The sequence below is a fragment of the Nilaparvata lugens genome, chromosome 7 (assembly GCF_014356525.2).
Source record: "Nilaparvata lugens isolate BPH chromosome 7, ASM1435652v1, whole genome shotgun sequence".
Classification (NCBI taxonomy): Eukaryota; Metazoa; Arthropoda; class Insecta; order Hemiptera; family Delphacidae; genus Nilaparvata; species Nilaparvata lugens.
In genome coordinates, this window is record NC_052510.1 from 29,207,490 (window position 1) to 29,217,533 (window position 10,044).

The 10,044-nt window shown below is 32.5% G+C and overlaps 1 protein-coding gene and 1 non-coding gene across 2 annotated transcripts in view; both read left to right on the plus strand.

Annotated features, from left to right (window-relative positions):
- LOC111050942 (neurobeachin-like protein 2) overlaps positions 1-10,044 on the plus strand; it is a 347,898-nt gene that overhangs the window by 313,519 nt on the left and 24,335 nt on the right. The gene's annotated exons all lie outside the window — the stretch shown is intronic.
- On the plus strand, positions 9,580-9,652 carry Trnav-aac. Its single transcript has one exon. It is a non-coding gene; the product is annotated as a tRNA-Val (tRNA).

Sequence of the window (10,044 nt, forward strand, 5' to 3'; positions counted from 1 at the left end):
ATTTGTAAAAACAACTTCAAGAAGACCCAATGGCAGACTACACTAATGAAGAGTATTGCAACATGAATTTTAAGTATGTAGCTGCATTTGGAAATTCATCTCAGGCAAGGAGATTGTATGCTGAACGATTTCCACATGGAAAATTGCCATGTGTTTGACTTTTTCTACAGTCCACAATCGTAAAATGGAACTTTCCACATCAATAGATCATACACAGGTTAAGTCCATTAGATCTGTGGAATTTGAAGAAGATGTTCTTATAAAGTTTGAAGAGAATCCACGAACCAGTACACGGGCGGTGATGAAATGAATACATTTCCACATCAATAGATCATACACAGGTTAAGTCCATTAGATCTGTGGAATTTGAAGAAGATGTTCTTATAAAGTTTGAAGAGAATCCACGAACCAGTACACGGGCGGTGATGAAATGAACCACAAGCTAATGAAATGAATACGTGCAACGTCACTGTTTGCAAAGTTTTGAATGGTGAGAAGCTGTATCCATTTTATTTTCAAAGGGTTCACACATTTGAACCCCAGTATTATCCCGTCGTGTAGCTTGCTCTCGTTGGTATCTTCACAAATTCGCAGACGAACCAGACTTCCTTCAAAAGATTCTGTTGAAAGGTTGTGTTTTGTTAGAAGTTCTAATTAACATAGGTCCGAAAATGCTTAGTTAACAAGTTATACAGAGTGAAAGATTTCGTCTGAAATTCAGTTCCCCTGCTGAAACGAAGCCCTACGGGTATTTGTTGGCTGTTAATTAAGTTCAGCGTACTTCATTTAAAATGAACTGAAAAATTGAATAAAACCGTTTCCAGACCTGTAGCTACAGTAATTTTCAAGATATGTGACGAAATACGCAAATAGACAAAATCTGTTAAGCTCTCTTTTCATGCATTTTGTATGTAATTGAATATTATTTTTTAAAGGCTGCGTTCGTCTGTTAAATATTTATTTTACATCTTTCTCTTTGAAATTAAATTTCCTACAAGTTCAGTAAAGAAATATTCTGTGTTTATTGTAAATTTAGCATTGTAAATCTGCTTCAAACCTTAAAGGAACTTGTTTTTCGGGACCAAGTTTCGCATATTTCGTCACGTATCTTAAAAATTACTGTAGCTCCAATTCATTACACTATTTATTATTCCGCATCTTCTTTAGATTTGAAATCTTCCACAAAGCTCTGACAAGAGGCCAATAGCTTGGTTTATTTTTGCCAAATTTTAAGTCGCTCCTCTCCTTATAAAAATATATAATGAATTCTGAATTTCTTATGGACTGGCAACTGCTGAAGGGTGTAAAGATGTAACACAATGGAAATCGCCCACTTCAGACACCTGCAATATGGTTCGTGACTTGTCCAGTGGCACAACACAACGCTTTATGACCTTTGCTTCACGCCGCAATACTCGATGCTCAACACTCATTCAAATCTTCACTATTGATAAATGCAGCAGTAATTTTTTTTGAATGAATGGTCACTAACCTCAAAAAGTATAGAAAATACTGTACTAAAGTATGTAGTATACATAGGTATGTCTGTGCATGTTAGGGTGAACACCACTGCCCCAGGAAAGTTCACGTTTCGATTACGTCCAACCAATACATCGAAAGTTATGCACATTCAATATTGTTCATGTTCATTCTAACTTAAGCTGTGTTGTGAATAAAAACGTCAAATCTTAAACGTTAAAAGCGTCACTTTTCATTCATCGAGACTGGAAATTATAGCAATTACGCTGCTAATAAAATTTCGAGACGAAATTTCAATTATATTCTCCATTAAACATGAGTTTTTTAAAACGTATCAATTGCTAATTGCTAGACTCTTTTAAATTACAAATTGAGCTGTTAGCTGTTATGCTGGGTACCACCATTCCAAAAAGATAAATCTAGTAAATACAGTAGTATTTAGCTTTGAACCAACCGTCATCAAACTACCTTGTATTAACTAATGGCATCTGAATTTCAGAATTTTAACCTGGTGGCGACTTATTGACCGAGCGAAGTGAGGTCTAAAGGTGCGTACATATATACGCGCCGCGAACATGAGCAATTCACTTTTAATCAGCTGATGCCAAGCTTTTTATATCTGTATCTTACCGTTTCTGTAAAAATACACATATAATCAGCTGATTAAAAGTGAATTGCTCATGTTCGCGGCGCGTATATCTGTAAGTCGACGGTTTGGCATTTCTCTTAATGTTTAAATGTTTAAATGTTTATATGTTGCGCATTTACGGCGAAACGCGGTAATAGATTTTCATGAAATTTGACAGGTATGTTCCTTTTTAAATTGCGCGTCGACGTATATAGGTTTTTGGAAATTTTTCATTTCAAGGATAATATAAAAGGAAAAAGGAGCCTCCTTCATACGTCAATATTAGAGTAAAAATCAGACTATAGAATTATTCATCATAAATCAGCTGTCGATTTGATTATAAATTGCATGCCATGACGCATGCAATGCAATATCTCAATGTAACTTGGTAAAAAATCAACAGCTGTGTAGACTACAAATTGCATGCCTTAAAGTAGGCGCACACAGATCGTCATCGGACGGACGGCACGCATCGGACGGATCGGATGATTAGATTTGATGCATTGTTTTCAATTGGAGTGCGCATACCTTACGGATGCGGATAGGTATGCGCACTCCAAATGAAAACAATGCTCCAAATCTAATAATCCGATCAGTCCGATGCGTGCCGTCCGTCCGATGACGATCTGTGTGCGTCTACCTTTATTGCATGCCTCATTGAATGCAATTTTTATGCACTATTAATTAGGATGCAAAGAACTGCTTGTCTGGGCGCCTAGATGTCTTCTGTTTTTCTCGCGCTAAATTCCGGAAAGCGTTATATGATAATTAAATCTTGTGTAAACATGATCTGATCAAATGAATAGTTGGTGTATCAGTGTGGATGTGCTTATGGTTTGGGACGTCGCTCAGATATAAATGTTATTTAATATATTGATAAAATTTTTGTTCATTATTTGCTATTATATTCTTTAATTTTTATAAATTTTGAATTCCAAATTTCTTTTATTTTACTTTTTTCATAAGTATTTGAAATCTTTGTATTTTTCCATTTTGAATTAGGTGGTATTTTTGTTGTTTGTATTATTTATTACTGCATAAGCTCGTATTATTTTCTATTTTTCTTTTCTCATTTCTATATGTACAATTTTTATTGTTTAGGAGACATATTTGGGGAAACCCGTTGTCTCCATTGTGAATAAATAAATGGATAAATCAACTATTGATTGCGTGCAATAACGCATGCAATAAATAACTAAAATAACATAGTATTGTCTCTAGAACTTTCTCTGCTTTGAACTTGGGCTGTCCTGATACCAGTATGTCTTGAAGGAGATTAGCTTTTGATGTTAGTATTTTTGATACACCAACCCCGACAGCCATTAGCCGTTTTCACACCGATATCTCGCCGACACGACATACAGACAGGATTTTCTCTGATGGACAGTGTAAGAGGAGGCTGCGGTTTATAACTGTGCGAGGTCTACTGTTCACAGAACTACTAGTTAAATCAACATATGATAATTTCATGCACACATATTTTTGAATAGAAAAGCAAGAAATCTATTTTTTTTCAGGAAATGTACTATCATAGGCGGTCCAGAAGAATACTGTAATTATTTCAATTGCCCTTGATTGACGGAGCTTGATACTGTGCTTAGTTATTTTTGGCCGATTAGAATATGATTTAGGTACATCAATTTCAACAATTATAAAAATACTCCAGGAACAGAAACCGCACTTACATAGATTACGAATTACATCGTCTCATAATTATATTATTCTATTTGCTATTATTTAAAAATAATTATACTATAGAAAAGTAGATGAATAAATAACTACTATTTATTATTCCTGGTACCGGAAAAATAGCAGTAGTCCATCTGAATTAGGCCTGATTTCATATTTATAAATGAAGAAAGGACTTTCTTTGCATTGCAAGGACTTTTCATTGCAGGAAAACCTACAAAAGCACTTAAATTAAAAATTGAAAGCTGGATAAAGACAGAAGATATCATACCTAAAATATTAAAATTTTCTTGATTTAATCATGCTCATGATAAAAATCAGGATTTCGTTGTTTGCTCACGGAATTTATTATATCAATTTGAAGTGTGCCTTCTCCATACGAGTCAGAGGTAACACAATTTGATAACTCTAGTTTCAGATATTGATGTTTTTCAACGAAGTTTCATGATATATTATGTGTCCCCGACTCCTTCATCTTATCCTTATGTTGTGAAAAATGAAGATTCAGAATTTCTTTTCATAGCTTTTCTTGTGTTTTATCTCGTTTCATCACTCTTTATAATTTAAACACTTGATAATGGAATAAATATCATCAGATCACGTGAACAAAAAAAAATAAAAGGGTGGGCCTACCTGAGATACTATATGATAACACTGTACTCCTGATAAGTTGAAAATTTTCAAGCTGAAAGTAGATTAATTTGTTGCACATTCGGTTCAAATATTAACAAATGTTACCAAATATTACCAATATTATCACATATAGTGAGAACGAATTACTCTGAAGCTTTCTATTCTCACTGAACATGAAGAGGCAATACCAAGCCAGAATCGCAGTTCCGTTCAAATCATTATTATCAGAGCTTTCAAATTGATGCTATGTAACTATGTATGTTATCCCCATCTCACAATTTCCCTATTTTATCCTTATCCTGATTCAGAATAAAGTAGTTGATCTCAATAATCACAAAAATCAATGTACAGTACCTATAATAAATAGTAAAAATAAAAAAATTTCTAGTAATAATGCAACTTTTTCTAGGTACGAATTTCAAGGCTCATAAAATGACTTTTTCTCAATCACAGGCAGAAATTCCAATGATCATCATAATAGTAATTTAAATTGTTTGAAAGAAATTGTTTGTATTGAACATTGTTAGACGTAAGATAAGCTACATCTTTAAGGTAATCAACGTATTTAGGATTATCATGTTTATGAATGAAAACGAGACTGTGATAGAAGATTGGTCAAACTGAAATATAAACATTATAGACAATGCATATTTCTGATCAACTATAATTACAAATGATAGCATCAAGCCGTAATGAATTGAGCAACTGAATTTCAAAGTTACTATCCACTGTTCAAATCGCACTGTGATTTCCTTTTACTTCCAAATGGATTGACTCACTCTTCAATGTAACAATTATTGTAAAAAAACCAGTGGAATGTGAACGTCATCCAAATAGCATTTGAATTTCAATTTTCAGATCATGAAATTCATAAAAAACTAATTCTTGAGAGAATAGTGATGAATTGCAAACAGTGCAAGTAACATTGATACAAAGCGATACAATGAAAATCAACATCGATGAATTTAATACTGGACTTATCAAATTTATATTACCGTTAATTTATATTATTTATAATGCTTATAAAATATAAAACCAACATTTTAAATTTTCTTTACTGTAGCAAAACATCGATAGAAAATAAAGAAGAGCCCATTATAAGCACAATATACTTGTGTACTAGAATTCACTTGAACTAACTCATCACTTCAACCCTTTAATGATCACAATGAGCTAGAATGGTATAAAAACCATGAAATTGATAATCAGGTACATTTTTCAAATAGCTTCACCCAACTAAATCTGTGAATGCTAAGTCATAAGAAATCATGTTCAATAGATTTAATTTGAATGCTTCAAATAGAAAATTATCTATTCTTTTGGTGCCCTAATCAAATCAATTTCAATCAATATTAATCGACATAAAGAAAAGCTTCTGCCAACCTTGTGTAATGAATGACAAGATGCGAGTGGAGGTGAAAAATCGATGTTAACAAAAATAATAGAAGATGATGAATCATCTTTCAATTAATCTTAAATACGGTAGGGTACTTTGTGGTTGAATGTGAAACACTTTCATGATTTCCCTACCTTTCATGCATGCTTAATCTACTTCCTTAATTTGTATGTTTGCATGGCTTTCATCTTTAGAATCTACTGAATTTTCATATTGGACTGTCTAAATAATGTAGATTCAAATCTTAAACGTTAAAAGCGTCACTTTTCATTCATCGAGACTGGAAATTATAGCAATTACGCTGCTAATAAAATTTCGAGACGAAATTTCAATTATATTCTCCATTAAACATGAGTTTTTTAAAACGTATCAATTGCTAATTGCTAGACTCTTTTAAATTACAAATTGAGCTGTTAGCTGTTATGCTGGGTACCACCATTCCAAAAAGATAAATCTAGTAAATACAGTAGTATTTAGCTTTGAACCAACCGTCATCAAACTACCTTGTATTAACTAATTGCATCTGAATTTCAGAATTTTAACCTGGTGGCGACTTATTGACCGAGCGAAGTGAGGTCTAAAGGTGCGTACATATATACGCGCCGCGAACATGAGCAATTCACTTTTAATCAGCTGATGCCAAGCTTTTTATATCTGTATCTTACCGTTTCTGTAAAAATACACATATAATCAGCTGATTAAAAGTGAATTGCTCATGTTCGCGGCGCGTATATCTGTACGCACCTTAAGATTTAAGTCGACGGTTTGGCATTTCTCTTAATGTTTAAATGTTTAAATGTTTATATGTTGCGCATTTACGGCGAAACGCGGTAATAGATTTTCATGAAATTTGACAGGTATGTTCCTTTTTAAATTGCGCGTCGACGTATATAGGTTTTTGGAAATTTTTCATTTCAAGTATAATATAAAAGGAAAAAGGAGCCTCCTTCATACGTCAATATTAGAGTAAAAATCAGACTATAGAATTATTCATCATAAATCAGCTGTCGATTTGATTATAAATTGCATGCCATGACGCATGCAATGCAATATCTCAATGTAACTTGGTAAAAAATCAACAGCTGTGTAGACTACAAATTGCATGCCTTAAAGTAGGCGCACACAGATCGTCATCGGACGGACGGCACGCATCGGACGGATCGGATGATTAGATTTGATGCATTGTTTTCAATTGGAGTGCGCATACCTTACGGATGCGGATAGGTATGCGCACTCCAAATGAAAACAATGCTCCAAATCTAATAATCCGATCAGTCCGATGCGTGCCGTCCGTCCGATGACGATCTGTGTGCGTCTACCTTTATTGCATGCCTCATTGAATGCAATTTTTATGCACTATTAAATAGGATGCAAAGAACTGCTTGTCTGGGCGCCTAGATGTCTTCTGTTTTTCTCGCGCTAAATTCCGGAAAGCGTTATATGATAATTAAATCTTGTGTAAACATGATCTGATCAAATGAATAGTTGGTGTATCAGTGTGGATGTGCTTATGGTTTGGGACGTCGCTCAGATATAAATGTTATTTAATATATTGATAAAATTTTTGTTCATTATTTGCTATTATATTCTTTAATTTTTATAAATTTTGAATTCCAAATTTCTTTTATTTTACTTTTTTCATAAGTATTTGAAATCTTTGTATTTTTCCATTTTTGAATTAGGTGGTATTTTTGTTGTTTGTATTATTTATTACTGCATAAGCTCGTATTATTTTCTATTTTTCTTTTCTCATTTCTATATGTACAATTTTTATTGTTTAGGAGACATATTTGGGGAAACCCGTTGTCTCCATTGTGAATAAATAAATGGATAAATCAACTATTGATTGCGTGCAATAACGCATGCAATTAATAACTAAAATAACATAGTATTGTCTCTAGAACTTTCTCTGCTTTGAACTTGGGCTGTCCTGATACCAGTATGTCTTGAAGGAGATTAGCTTTTGATGTTAGTATTTTTGATACACCAACCCCGACAGCCATTAGCCGTTTTCTCACCGATATCTCGCCGACACGACATACAGACAGGATTTGCTCTGATGGACAGTGTAAGAGGAGGCTGCGGTTTATAACTGTGCGAGGTCTACTGTTCACAGAACTACTAGTTAAATCAACATATGATAATTTTATGCACACATATTTTTGAATAGAAAAGCAAGAAATCTATTTTTTTTTCAGGAAATGTACTATCATAGGCGGTCCAGAAGAATACTGTAATTATTTCAATTGCCCTTGATTGACGGAGCTTGATACTGTGCTTAGTTATTTTTTGGCCAATTAGAACATGATTTAGGTACATCAATTTCAACAATTATAAAAATACTCCAGGAACAGAAACCGCACTTACATAGATTACGAATTACATCGTCTCATAATTATATTATTCTATTTGCTATTATTTAAAAATAATTATACTATAGAAAAGTAGATGAATAAATAACTACTATTTATTATTCCTGGTACCGGAAAAATAGCAGTAGACCATCTGAATTAGGCCTGATTTCATATTTATAAATGAAGAAAGGACTTTCTTTGCATTGCAAGGACTTTTCATTGCAGGAAAACCTACAAAAGCACTTAAATTAAAAATTGAAAGCTGGATAAAGACAGAAGATATCATACCTAAAATATTTTAATTTGATGTACATATACTGTCTTCCTCAGTTCCTCTGAATTTATTATTAGTAGGGCTATACTCCCAGATTAATTTTCTCTCTCTGAGTTTAAGTTTTATTTTTTGTGTCATGTGTACTGTATTGTATTGTTTTTCTAATTCTCTCTTTGCTTACAAAAGGAATTGCATATATGCTACAAATGAATTACATTATGTTACTAAATGGATTACATATGTACAGTGAATTGTAGATTAATAATTACATGAATCATCTCTTTTTCTTTTGAGTTTTTAAATTATTATGAATTCATTCTAGTTTTTCTGCTCTCTTAGTATTTCACTCTTAGTACTTCTTCTTTTCGGATTGAAAATTTATTTTTTTTCTAGTTTTTCATACATTCCATATGTTTCTTTTTCTTTATTATATTTTTTCTATTTTCGACTGAATCTCAAGCCACTAATTATAGCCGACTGATTACTCGTTGCCATCGCTCAAACTACTTAGTTTTGCTGGTAACGCCAATGATAATATTATAATCGATTTTTAAATGGAAAATATTTTAATTCTAAGTTTTTGTAATGTATTGTATATGAAAATTTTTATATTTTTCACATTTGTAAAGTTTGTTTAATGATTTTGGCAATAAATATTTCTTTCTTTCTTTCTTCTTTCTTTCTTTCCCTATTAATATATGTTTTTCCATCTTCAAGTTGAATAAGCTCAAGAAAATCTAGAAGAGGAGGAGACCATACCATGAATGATGAATATCGCAAATAGTTTACTTCTCATTTTTCAATGGATTTTCTCAATAATTCTTTTTAGTGTGCGTTCTTGCAGTGTCAGTAATGTATTCACTGAATAGGCTATAACCCTACTTCGATAGATCATATATCATGATTATAAGATGATTAAGATAAAATAATTAATATTAGATTATAAGAATTTAATTTACTAAACATTCATCAGCATAAACGATGCAATGATGTTTTGCAACTTCAGTACTTATGGCTTCTTGCTGTTCATGGTGTTTTAACTCTCAACTCTGATAGCAAGGTTATCAATAATCTCCTAATAATAATCGATAAATAGTATGTGGCTTAGAAGCCAACTTTCTTTCAAGTTTCCGTGGTGTAGCGGTTATCACGTCTGCCTAACACGCAGAAGGTCCCCAGTTCGATCCTGGGCGGAAACAAATTTTTTTGCCAATCAGATGGATGATTTGTTGGGAAGAGTATATTAGATATTATTTTTCTTGAAATACAAGTAGATCTTTAATAATTTCAATTTGTTGTAAAAACCACTCAATTATGAATATTATTGATTTTAAATTTTCTGACAGTTTATGTATGGAACATTCATCTTTCTGTTTTGTTTATACTCTGGACATATTTGAATTATTTGATTGAATGTGGTTCGCTGGATGTTTAAATTATTTCTTCAGCAATGCATAATTATGGGGCATATTCGGTTTTTATTAGATAAATTTCAAAACTAAAATTTAGTGGCTGTTTGAAGTTAGTGATTTGTTTAATATGTGAAATAAATGCCGCTTTTCCGTAAATCAATTTTAATTCCTATTTATTC